The sequence below is a fragment of the Scyliorhinus canicula genome, chromosome 5 (assembly GCF_902713615.1).
Source record: "Scyliorhinus canicula chromosome 5, sScyCan1.1, whole genome shotgun sequence".
Classification (NCBI taxonomy): domain Eukaryota; kingdom Metazoa; phylum Chordata; class Chondrichthyes; order Carcharhiniformes; family Scyliorhinidae; genus Scyliorhinus; species Scyliorhinus canicula.
Window position 1 is genome coordinate 74,143,423 of NC_052150.1, and position 13,257 is coordinate 74,156,679.

The following is a 13,257-nucleotide window of genomic DNA, read 5'->3' on the forward strand; positions in this document are numbered from 1 at the left end:
ACATGCAACCTCACCCTTCTAAGCATTTTGCCCCATTCCCTCATCTCCCATTGATTACCCACTTCATGAACAAAACTCTAACTTTATTATAATTGTTGGAAGTCACGGAATAGCCCATAAAGTTCATTATTCCAACTAACATGGTTAGGCAGATGGACTGCAACCAAGAACCTATAAGATTTAGAGTAAACAGACTTCAGAACAATCTCAATAGATGTCTAGATGGAGCATATAAAAGAAAAAAAAGGATTAAGCATTTAACACTTGGTTATCATACTAGACTACCCTTTCAGTGAAACATACCCTACATTTTCATTCATTAGATGAACATTTTTAAATTCATCTGTGTACCTTTCCACATTTCCAGTGTTAATCTTTTACTTGCAGTTGGCAGAATTAACAATCTGGCAAGCACATTGTTTAAAGGGATAGTTACACCTTCCAATCTAGCTCTATCATAATTCACCTTAATGAATAGAGGCAAACTCAAACTGTAAAATGGGCAAAATCATTTTGCTTACCATTGTCCTGCTTCCAAACCCTGGCTCATGACTCCATGCATATGCTACAAAACCCAACAGTTGCTCAAGTGCAGCTGGCTCATTGAAAGCTTTAAAAAATATATCTGCGGCAGCCTCTCAATAAGCCCACAATACTGTTAGTGCCCCCTTTATAGGAGTGGGCAAGTTTCAGTGTCACCCTTGTGAAAATGATCGAGGGCAGTGGCAGGAATTCTTTCCACCTCTGTTTGGTCCCAATCAGGGATCATGAAAATTAAGGGATTTGATGGTTTTCCACATGGCGCTGGGTCTAGCCACTCACTGGTAGCAAAATCGGTGCAGGTGCAGCACCGTTTTCCTGTCGTAAAAGTTCACAGATTTTCTGTTGGCTTCAACACTTAGTCGCAGAAACGGAGAATCCACCCATCAACTTTTAGAGCCTGGTGTGATGCTTTGTTCTTCAATTCTCCGTGTGCCTTAGTACATCTTATAACATTAAAGGTAGTTAATGCACATTGTATCTCAATTTATACAACCTGCTTTTTCATTTGAGAAAAAAGGTAGAGATGAGAAGAGAGAAATAGATTACTTTCAACATTGGTAAAGAGGTTGCTTTGTGAACCCATGCAGCATGGCACTGACGTTCTATAGAGCATCAAAGTGCAGTCGCGCATCACACACACACACACACACACACACACACACACACACACACACACACACACACACACACACACACACACACACACACACACACACACACACGCTAATGGAGAATCCCGCCCGATGTTAGGCGCAATCTACCAGCCACATCCCGCCAGACTAGGGATGCGACGTGGCCAGTAGATGTCGGGTGAGGCCTCTTTTGGGATTTACCTGGCTCACCATGCCTCGCAAGACCTAACGGGATCTTACGAGATGTTGCAACCTGGATCGCGCCCATGTTAAGAGTGAATAGCTCGTCTCATTCTCGAGACACTGGGATCTAACCTCCTGCTTCAGAAACTTTAGGGGAGTGCTGTTCAGTACTGGTCGCCTCAAATGGAGACCAGGCGAAATGGCACTTGGGGGATCTCCTACGGGATTGGAGACCCCCTGGGTGGTTCGGCTGTGGGCAGGACGACACCCTGGAACTGCTGGTGCCGCTTTGGCACCTTGGCACTGCCAGTTTAGCACTCTGGCACTGCCAGCTTGGCATCCTGATGCCCAGGTGGCACCGCCAGGCTGGCAGGGGGTCAAGAGGTCAGGCTGCCATTTAAAAATGGTCCTGATCTCCTCCTGCACTGAGGAGTTCGGACAAGCGGAGCTTCTCAGTGCAGGAAACGGGACTATGTGCAGCCTCCACGGGGCATTTCCTGTTGTGGCCCCAGATTACAGCAGAGTCCCGTTCGACAGTGTGTTCTTTCTCGCTGCTGCGAGCGCTGGGAAACACCCGGCTAAATGCACTCGACACAGGATTCTGTTTCGGTTAGATCTTGCCCATTATGTCAGGTGACCAAAAGCTCGGTCAAAGAGGTGGGTTTTAATGCGGTTCCTAAAGGAAGAAAGTGATGTTGAGACAGAGAGGTGTGGGGACGAGATTCTACAGCTTAGGGCCTAGGGATCCACCAATAGGAGTTTGTGAACCAGGGGTGCTCAAGAATTAGGAGAGTGCAAATATCAGAGGATGGAGGGGTTGGAGGCAATTGGAGAAATAGGGAGGAACAAGCCAAAGGAAGGATTTGAAAACAAGGATGGGAATTTTAAAATCAAGGTGTTGCTTGATTGGGAGCCAATATACGTCAGCAAGCACATGGGCAATAGGCGACTTAGCGCGAGTTAAGGTACAAGCAGCAAAGTTTCAGATGACCTCAAGTTGCAGAATGTAAGGGGCCAGCTAGGAAGAGATTGGAATAGTCAAATCTAGGGGGTGACAAAGGCATGAAAGAGTTTCAGCAGCAACTGAGCTGAGACAGGGGCTAAGCTGTGCAGGTGAAATCAAGCAGTTTTTGTGACAGCACAAACAAGATTTCAGAAACTTGTGTTCCCAAATATGGCATCAAGATTGTCAACAGACTTGTATAGTCTCAAGCTGTTACCAAGGAGAGGGGTGGAATCAGCAGCTAAAATTAAGTAGTGGATGCCAGAGAAGTAGTTATCAAAAAGGTGGAGTTATCAAGAACTTCTGCGGTGAAATCAAGCTGCATGTAGTCAAAATACACGTAATCCGAGATGATCATCCCATGTCACTACTTGCATACCGAGACACTCCCAACTATGTCAGACACATCCAGGACACCGCATGCATTTATTGTGTAAGCGCCCAATGTTTTAGTAATTGAGTAGCCATGCTGTACTTCTTGCCTACAAATCGCAACCAGCACCCAGGAACCCCCCAGTCACAACCTTCCACAAGGTCAAATTTCTCCCAACGGACCCCTGGACCATCCAGAAGCAGTCGCTGCCAAGGAAGCGAGGGAAAGGTGGCGGCCTGCAGGGGAGACTAAAACAACGCAGTTTCAAGTCTCTTCTCCCCAGCATACTCCTGCCAACCATCCAAGCGATCAAAATCAAGCTAGACGAGCTTAACGTTAGACTTACCTCTCAGAGGGAAGTGAGAGACCGCTGTATGCTCTGTTTCAGGAAGACATGTGCCATCCGGCCCGATTGCTTCTCAAGACACCGGATGGACTGCACAGCGTCATCGGACAAAGCGAAGGTTGGAGGGGTTTGCCTCCTCATCAACTCCTCCTTGTGCTTGGATGTGGCAACCCCGGAGAACAACTGCTCCCTGGATCTGGAATAAGTACCTGTGACGTGCTATCCATACTACCTTGCTTGGGAGTTCACTTCCACCTGAGATGGGATGTAGACTGCCGTGATGATGGCAGAAGTGAAGGCAGCGCTTGATGAATTGCACACCACTATAAATACCAGTGAAACAGAATACCCGGTGGCCTTGTTCATCGTGATCGGGTTCTTCACTAGGCCAACCTCAAATCGTACCATAGGACAGTGCTCCTTCTCCCGGCATACAAGCAGAAACTTAAGCGGAAGAATCCGGTTAAGAAGGTCGTGCAATGGACTTCCGGTGGCGGCTGTGAAGGAGTAGGTCGCACATTTGGTGGCTTCCGCTCGGGTTGGACCTTTGCCCCCAATTTTTTATCGAACTTGATTTGGTAAATTGACGGTAGAGGCAATTGAGGGGTGGATTCCTACATCGGTAACTGGAGAGGCGGACTAGAAGTGATCGCAAAGGAAGAAATAGACGAACAGAGAAGGCTTGGGCTGAAGCTGCAGCGGGAGAAAGCATGGCATGACTGGAGTCCTGGCTTGTCGACCCAGCGGTCAACGGAGCAGCTGATGCAGTTTATTCAGGTGGGCTTCGCCAAGCAGAAGCAGGAATTCTTGACCCGATTAAAGAGTCGATTGCGCAGGTGGAACTTAGATTGGATGCCCAAGATCGGGCGATCCAGAAAGTAGAGAAGGCGCTGGCTGAGCAGGAGCAACATCAGATTGCAGTGGAGTTGGAGGTTGGGATGCTGAGAGACCAGCAGAAAAGGCTCCTGGAGAAGGTGGAGGACGCAGAGAATAGGTCCCGCCGGCAGAACCTGAGAATCATCGGTCTCCCGGAGGGTTCTGAAGGAGCGGACGGTGGGGCATACATAGCGGGCATGTTCGAGACGTTGCTGGGGCATGGGATGTTCTCCCGACCCTTGGAGGTGGACAGGGCTCACAGAGCGCTCGCAAGGAAGCCGCGGGGGGAGGGAGAGAACAGTACCCTGCGGATCTACCAGGATCTGAGTGCGAAGGTGGCCAGGAGAAAAGCGGGATTCAATCAGATGAAGGCGACTCTTAAAAAGGTGAAGTTTGGACTGCCGTAACCGGCCCATCTCTGGGTCACATATGAGGAGCAACATTTTTATTTTGAGTCGCCCAATGAAGCGATGGACTTCGCTAGAAGGAAAGGACTGGTGGTGGACTGAGGACTTTGAACTTTGCTGCAGTGCTCACATTAAAAAAGTTTCTCTTTTTTTTTCTGGGACGTTAATTGTAATGCCTTCTGTATTGATTTGTGGCCTGTTGCAAGTGCTGAGTGAGTTAAAGTTTACATTTGCACTGATGGGGGATGGAAGTGTGTTTGTTAGATGCTGGAGCTTCTGTTTGACCTTTTCTTTGTTTATCGTGTTTCTTTTTCTTTTTTTAGGGCAATTGTGCTGGGACTGCTTTTCTTTTGAATATGTGTGTGTCCGAGCGGGGGGGGGGAATTAGGTGGGAGAATGTCTGATGCCATGGGCTGGGATCACCAAGCTAGCAGGGCAGGCTAGCTCACGGAAGCGCAGTGGGAGGTGAGCAGATGTTATACTTGTCGACTTGTCGAAGGGGTCGGTTTACATAGTGCTGTTACTGGAGGAAGGGGGAATGTTCTGCTGACGGGAGAGGGACTTTTGCTGTGGGACAGAAAAGAGGGCGGGGCGGAGGCTGCCTGGGGGCGGGCCGGCAGATGCATGGGGCACGGGCTGGAGACTGGCCCAAGAAAGGTGATGGCTGATCAGCCGAGTTTGTGGGGGGGGGGAGAGAAAGAGGAGAGAGTGGAACACAGAGTCCCGCTTTACGCAGACGACCTGCTCCTGTATGTATCGGACCCATTGGGGGGATGGAAGAAATTATGAGGATACTGGGGGAATTTGGCCGGTTTTCAGGTATAAACTAAATATGGGGAAAAGTGAGATGTTAGTGATCCAGGCAAGGGGGCAGGAGAGATTAGGGGAAATGCCGTTTAGGGTGGTAGGGGGAAGCTTTTGGTACTGAGGCATCCATGTGGCACGGGAATGGGAACGGCTATACAAGTTAAATTTGTCCCGATTGGTAGACCAAATGAAGGATGATTTCCGGAGGTGGGACGCGCTCTCATTGTCACTAGCTGGGAGGGTGCAGACAGTGAAAATGACGATCCTCCCGAGATTCTTGTTTGTGTTTCAGTGTCCCCCCATCTTTATTCCACGGTCCTTTTTTAAACAGGTCAATAAGGTAATCACTCGCTTTGTATGGTCGTCCAAGACCCCGCAAGTAAAAAAAAGAGATGCTGGAGCGGAGCGAGGGCGCGCTGGTGTGCCGAACTTTAGTAATTATTGTTAATTACTAAATTAAGTGGGTGGGTGGGGGGGGGGGGGGGGGGGGGGGGGGGGGGGGGGGGGGGGTGGTCAGTATGGGAGTGTGCCACCATCTCCCCCAGGTGTCGTCCATAAAAGATCTACTATTTTAAAAAATAAAAGAGCTGGGAATTTATCCCCGGCATAGGGCTCAATAATCAGCCCTCAATCAACAGCTCAGAAACAACTTATCAGACCATTATCACATTGCTCTTTGTGAGAACTCACTGTGGACAAATTGGCTGCCACACTTCCTCACTTACACTTCAAAAGTACACCAATGGGTGTAAAGCACATTGGGACACCCTGAAGTCACAAAGGGTGCATACATAAATTAAAATCGCTTTCCTAAATAATTTCCGATTTTATAATCAAAATGTTTTGTCATGTGCACTATGGCTGGCTTTACATTACAGCAAACTGAACCGTCACACAACGCTACAGCAATCTCATGAGATATCTTTATTAGACAATTAACAGACTAATTACCACCCATTATTAATTCAGCTTTTCTTCTGAAGTAACTAATCAGATGAGCTTATCAGTTTGAGCAGGAATTTATCCAACTTTCAGAAATATAGATAAGTTTCATGGAGAATGTTTTTTTTTTAATTTAAAGCATCCAATTCATTTATTTTTTCCAATTAAAGAGCAATTTAGTGTGGCCAATCCACCTACTCTGCACATCTTTGGGTTGTGGGGTGAGACCCACGCAGACACAGGGAGAGTGGAGAATATTTTTGATGTGACCATCAATTCACTAGACACACGATTGGAAGTAAACTGTGGTTTTAATAGTCTTATAACTAAGCCAGCCTGCGACCAGAGGAACTGAAAGCAGGCTTACGGCTGCAGCACTTTATACTTCCGGTTAGTGGGAGAAGCCATGGGCGGAGCCAAGGGTGGAGCCCAGTACAAACTCATCTCCCCCTTTGGGCAGAGCCGTGCAACAGCTCACATACAGAGCACATACAGGACACAATACAACGCAATGCAATATAGTGTGAATTACAATGCAGTATAATTCACCACAATTTTAATTTCTTCATTTAGTTTCTTCAGAATTCAAAGTACATGCAGCATCAAAAAATCTTCCAATTAATAATTGTTGACTCTTTTTGTTTGGATGAATTTACAAAAAGGATACGCAATGACAGGGTACTTATTTTCATATTTTATTCACTGGATGTGGACATCAATGGCTGGGCCAGCACTTATTTCCATTGACCCGAGTGGCTTGCCAGGCATTTTCAAAGGCATTTAAGAGTACGGATCTAGGATCACATGTGGACTAGCAAAAAAATGGCAGATTTTGTTCCCTAAAGGAAGGATATTAGTGCTGCAGTTTTATCACAATCAACAACAGTTTTGTGGCACCACTTTTTTTTTTTTAAATAATTTTTATTGAAAATTTTTGATTTTATACAACATTGACGCACCTTAGTAAAATGCCGAAAATAACAATAATATTAACAATCATATACATTCGCCCCATCCCCATGAACAACCCAGCATTTTAACAACAACGCAAATTAACACACTATAAAGTTACAGAATAAACACTATAATAATGCACCCCCCCCCCCCCCCCCCCCCCCCCCCCCGGTTGCTGCTGCTATTGACCAAGTTACCTATCTCTGAGCCAGGAAGTCCATAACTCCAGATTTTTATTGAATTCAAATTTCACCATACCGCCATGGGTTTGGAAGCTACTGCCTAAGGAGTCTGTGTATGTTGTAGAGGGGACACACTGCTGCTACTTTGCGTCAATGGCGGAGGGAGTGAATGTCTGTGGAGGGGGGGGGGGGGCTAATCAAGCGGGCTGCTTTATCCTGGATGGTGATGTTGAGCTTCTTCAGTGTTGCTGGAGCTGCATTCATCTAGGCAAGTGGGGAGTACACAGGATTTCTAGACTGTGATCTGCTCTTATAGCCACAGTATTTATATGGCCAGTCCAGTTTTTGGTCACTCTTAAACCCCAGAATGTTGATTTGGGGCTCAATCTGTCCATCCATGAGTCCTGTACACAGTTGAAGTCTCTCCCCATGATGAGTCGGTGGGAGTATATGACCGGGATTTCTGCCATGGGTTTTTTTAATGAAATTTCCATCATCCCAGTTGGGGCATACACATTTATAAGCACCACTGATGCCCCCTTCCAGGACACATGTGGATGTGACCCTGCTCTCCGGGGGTTCACTTTGTTTGGGGGCCATTAAGATGGCCGTCATTGGTTCCGTTTTTCTACCCTCCCCCCACCTTCTATTCCCTGATTGCCCCTCTGGACCTGTTTATACCCCCTGTTTCCACCCCCGGGTCTTCTCTCCCACCTCACCCTTTCCCCAGCCTAATGTTGTGCTTCTGCCAGGCGCTCCCTCCCTGTCAGATTGTGCTGCAGGCTCCCCTCTTCACTTACTAGCATGTAGTGTGGAGTCACATGTAGGCCAGACCAGCTGAGGACTGCAGATTTCCTTCCCTAAAGCACACTACTGAACCGGTTGGGTTTTTTTCACAACAATCGACAATGGTTTCATGATCATCGTTAGACTTTTAATTCCAGATATTTAATCTCTACCATCCTCCATGGCAGGATTTAAACCCGGGTCCACAGAGTTTTACCCTGTGTCTCTGGATCACCAATCCAGTGACAATACCACTACACTACCGCCTCCCCTTGTACCGTGCATGCCCATATGATCTTTGCCAGAAGAGTAAAACTGTAAAGTTTGGCATTTTGCAGTGGCTACAAAACCATAAAAAAGAAAATGTTATCAATGGAGTATTTTTCTGTGTGGTATAACAAAATGCAAAATAATACTCCCAAGAACTCAACTGCCTTCCACAGCAAATAGTGCGTTATCTTCAAAGACTTTAATTCCTTCGTGACCTCTTTATTCTCCAGGCAATCAAACTCAAAGTAATGCCGGGTTAAAAAAATTATAATTGTGTGAAAAGGATGGGAATAGATTGGAGAGGACACGAGGGAGACTGGGCTAGTTATGGGATTGGTCAATGCTTACTTTGACTCCAGCCTCGATTTACAGGATGAAAGCCTGGCGGCTGCAGTCGGATTCCTGTTGGGCACTGATCAATAGCTCAAACTTCCTCAAAAGGAGTCATCTTCATTATCAAAGTCACTTGGTGACTGATGTGAAATGTTCACTTGTAAGGCTCCAATGTTTCCACTATTTCATTTCACATTTCACAGTCCAAACTCTTGACTTGGAACATGCATTGACTTGACTTGGAACAAAAAGGTTTCATTTTAAAATTCACAGAATGCACTGCTGCCAACATAGGATGTTTTTATGTTTATACATGATTTACTTGTAGCAAGTTTTAATCTAAACATAAACTTTGGCAGTGATAGGAAATTGGGGGGGGGGGGTCAGAGATGATGGAAACTAAAAATATAATTAAATAATCCACACACTGTTAAGTCTTTCATGATCTGAAGTTTGAAAAGAACTGTGCAGTACTATTAATAACACATATTTAATGGAGCTGACATAATTACTTACAACCAAAATCAACAGCAGTCACTTATTCAATTCAACTTACTTACCCATGCACTTTTTGAAGCAGTAGACTGCAGCATGGATCAATGGTTAATAATTAGAGGTGAGAGCTCCAACTGAGGTTTTCTCCTTGCTCAGCCATACCATTTGCAATGCCACCTCCACTACAGCTAAAATGGGTAATTCAGTATTCACTGAGAATCAGGCCAAACATATCAAAAGATCTACACAGTTTAGATTCACATTACATAGTCACGTTTTTCAGTGGGTTATTAGGGCAGTTAGAAGAAAATTCTGTCCATTGCATGAACTTATAAAATGGTGAAATTTGAATTCAATTTTAAAACTGGAATGAAAAATCTAGAGGCGACAGTGAAACCATTATCGAATGTCGTAAAACCCATCTGGTTCACTAATATCTTTGAGGGAAGGAAATCTGTCGTCCTTACCCGGTCTGGCCTACATGTGATTCCGGACCCACAGCGAAGTGGTTGACTCTTAAATGTCCTCAGGAATGGGCATTAAATGCTGGCCTAGCCAGTGCTGCCCAAATCCCATGACTGAATTTTAAAAATGCTAGAAATGTGAATGAAATGAAATAAAATATCGCTTATTGTCACGAGTATGCTTCAATGAAGATACTGTGAAAAGCCCCTAGTCGCCACATTCCAGCGCCTGTCCGGGGAGGCTGGTACAGGAATTGAACCGTGCTGCTGGCCTGCCTTGGTCTGCTTTCAAAGCCAGTGATTTAGCCCTGTGCTAAACCAGCCCCTCATAGTGGGAAGAATGTGCCTCTTCCCACTAGAAAAGCTCAAAAGCAAACATAAAACTGAAATGTTCAAGAAGATAGGTGACATAATTTTACTTTCCAACCTAGCTGATTCTCCTGGGGCGGCATGGTGGCACAGTGGTTAGCACTGCTCCCCCTCAGTGCCAGGGACCCAGGTTCAATTCCAGCCTTATGCGACTGCATGGAGTTTGCACTTTCTCCTTGTGTCTGCATGGGTTTCCTCCGGGTGCTTGAGTTTCCTCCCCCAGTACAAATATGGTAGGTTAGGTGGATTGACCATGCTATATTGTGTCCAAATATGTGCAGTTTAGGTTGGGTTATGGGGTTACTGGGAAAGAGTGGGCCGAGACGGAGTGCTCTTTCAGATGGGCACAAACTTGATGGGCTGAATGGCCACCTTCCGCACTGCCGGAATTCTATGATTCGCCCAAGTCCCAACACACTGACCTCTATGGGAATTGCCTGAGAAGATTCAACTTCCAACGGGCAAGGCCCCTACTCCCTGGAACCCTCCCTGCCCAAACATCTGTAACTCAAGTCAGAGAACTCTGATCCATTCTGTGGAACGTACCTAAATAACTGCCCAGAAACGTAGAAAAATCATAGGTTAACTTTAGGAACTACAGAACTGACCACCCCCCACCCAATCACTTATCTCCCTATCCCTCCCCTCGACGTGCCACTTGACCCCCTACAAAATCGGTCTGCTCCCCCACCACCCCTGCTGTTCATGATTCCGATCAGTGACCACAAACCTACCATTTCATCCCCCTGGCCACTCTACTCAGTTCACCCACCCTACCAATTCACCAAAATTCACCCAGTCACCCATTCATTAACATTCACACCGGACCTTTAAATTAATTTATGAAAGTTACTGCTATAAAACAAAGTGGAGGAAGCAGTTCTCGTCTCCCCCCCCCCCCACCCCCCACCACTACAATGTTGTGATGGAGTTCTTTGAGGGTCGAGGCACTCTCGATTTCTGGAGAAGCTGTGCTTGAATGGCCCTGTGTAAAATGCAGAGCAGGATCAAAGGGTGGAAAGGTTCGAGCAAAATGGCAATCTGACGATCATTGCTGCAGAGTGGGAGATCCAGGCCATTAGCTTTAATCTGCAGTCTATTCTTTTACATCTCCTGCACACTGGGCCAAAATGGCCTGAGAGCACATTATCTGCCCAAGTTTCTTCACCATAGCTGGTGTAGTGTTTGTCACAGGAGGGGGAAATTTGCATTCAACATTTTAAAAAAAGATTGTAAGTGTTGCATAAACAGGTGCAGAACAGAGGAATAAGCCACTTTTGGATCCAGTATGTAGGTAGCAACAAAATGTCATGTCCTTTGTTAACCTGATCAGTGAAAGAATCTATAATTTCTGATAAAATCAAATACCACTAGTGGCTTGGAAATGTTGTGGTTATATTTCGGCCTTCTGAACTTACAAATAATTCCGTGTTAATAGATTGGCAAACAAATGAATTCACGATTTGGACGAAATACAATGCAAGTAATGAAAATCAAGTGAAGATGCAAAGTATATGTACAATATATATGTTTTGATGAAAGTTTCCTTTACATCAGACCTTCCACGGTTAAAATATTCAAATTTGTTGACTTAATGTAGTTAAGGTAAGAATCTGAATAATCCATTAATCAGTGACATGAAAGAGAATATGGATTACTGACACTGATTTCTTGTCATAATATTACTGTCATTCTTTCAGACTAACAGTCAGTTTCTTTACAAATGATTTCAATCCACTTCACTGGTCCGTCACACAGAAGCATTTCCGTGGTCTTTATGAATAAAAGATGGGTCAGCACATGATCTGCTTTATTATTGTATTAACCTACCCAACATCACGCACAGGACACAAATCAGCATTAATAATAATAATCTTTATTGTCACAAGTAGGCTTACATTAACACTGCAATGAAATTACTGTGAAAAGCCCCTAGTCGCCACATTCCCACGCCTGCTCGTGTACACAGAGGGAGAATTCAAAATGTCCAAATTACCTAACAGCACGTCTTTCGGGGCTCGCGGGAGAAAACAGGAGCACCCGGAGGAAAACCACGCAGACACGGAGAGAACGTGCAGACTCCGCACAGACAGTGACCCATGCCGGGAATGGAACCTGGGACCCTGGCGCTGTGAAGCAACTGTGCTAACCACTGTGCTATCCATTAGTGCATACAAGATTACACACAAGTGAAATCTCTTCATCCTCCCCTTATTTTAGAATATTTAAACGTAATAATTGATCCAATAAATGAAAAACAACTTTTCACTCAAAACGTACCATGATATATATACCCATGCTTACATACACAGCACCAGTTTTCACATGTATGCTGAAAGTACTCACCACAGGCTCTTTCTCAACTCCTCTGTCATATCTAAATTATAAGACAACTTGTCCACTGACTCATTCCCTCTCTTGTCAACCATCTGAGACTGAACCAGATTGTTCGGACCACCACCACCTCCCACCCACCCCAAGATAAGCTCCTGACCATGTATTCTGACCCATCATGGAGGTTGCCTTTTTCCTCTCCCATTACCTGGCTCCATCCTGCCTCAGCTCATCTACTGCTGCTGCCCCTGTTGTTCCAATGCACTCCTCTCTGGTGTCCCACATCCTCCCTCCATGAAGTTCAGTCATCCACAACTCTGTTACCCATGTCCTTAATCAGACAGAGTCCCATTCACTACTGACATACATTGGTTCTCAATTAGGCAATGCCTCAATTTTAAATAGTTCTAATTCTTCTTTTCAAATCCCTCCATGGTCTTGCCTCTCCCCATCTCTCCAACTCCTCCAGCCCCAGCCACTTCAAGGTATTCAGTATTATTCAAATGTATTTCTGAACATTTAATTCCTCCACCAGCGGAGGCTGTGCATTAAATGGTAAAGGCCCTAAAAGATCTGGATTTCCCTCCCTCAACCTAATGATCTCTTTGCTTCTCTTTTCCTGTGAGAGACTGCTCAAGACCTTCCTCTTTGAAACAAATTTTTGGTTAGAGGTTCTAATGGTTTGATGTCAAGCTTTTCTTTATAACACTCCTGTTAAGTACCTTGTGGAATTTTATTACATTAAAGACATCCTATAAATTGAAGTTATGGTATCATTTTTCAGGTATTTGCTGTAATCAAAAATAAATTTAATGAAAGTCATTCCATTTTTAACAGATTTGAGAAATCCATTACGTTATGGACAGGGAGAGATGGTGGGATAACTGCTGTCAAAGGAAGCATTGCATAACTTTTTGTGCTGTGATTCTCAGTTTAAGCACAAAGCAGGCTTTTGGTT

General features: G+C 45.2%; 1 protein-coding gene across 13 annotated transcripts in view; it reads right to left on the bottom strand.

Annotated features, from left to right (window-relative positions):
• osbpl3b (oxysterol binding protein-like 3b) overlaps positions 1 to 13,257 on the bottom strand; it is a 200,419-nt gene that overhangs the window by 144,254 nt on the left and 42,908 nt on the right. Inside the window, exon 3 of one of the 13 annotated variants that reach the window (XM_038797221.1) lies at positions 9,198 to 9,320. The exons of the other annotated variants lie outside the window; for them this stretch is intronic. The gene's annotated coding sequence lies outside the window, so the exon portion shown is untranslated. The remainder of the gene's footprint in view (positions 1 to 9,197; positions 9,321 to 13,257) is intronic. 13 annotated transcript variants of the gene reach the window in all.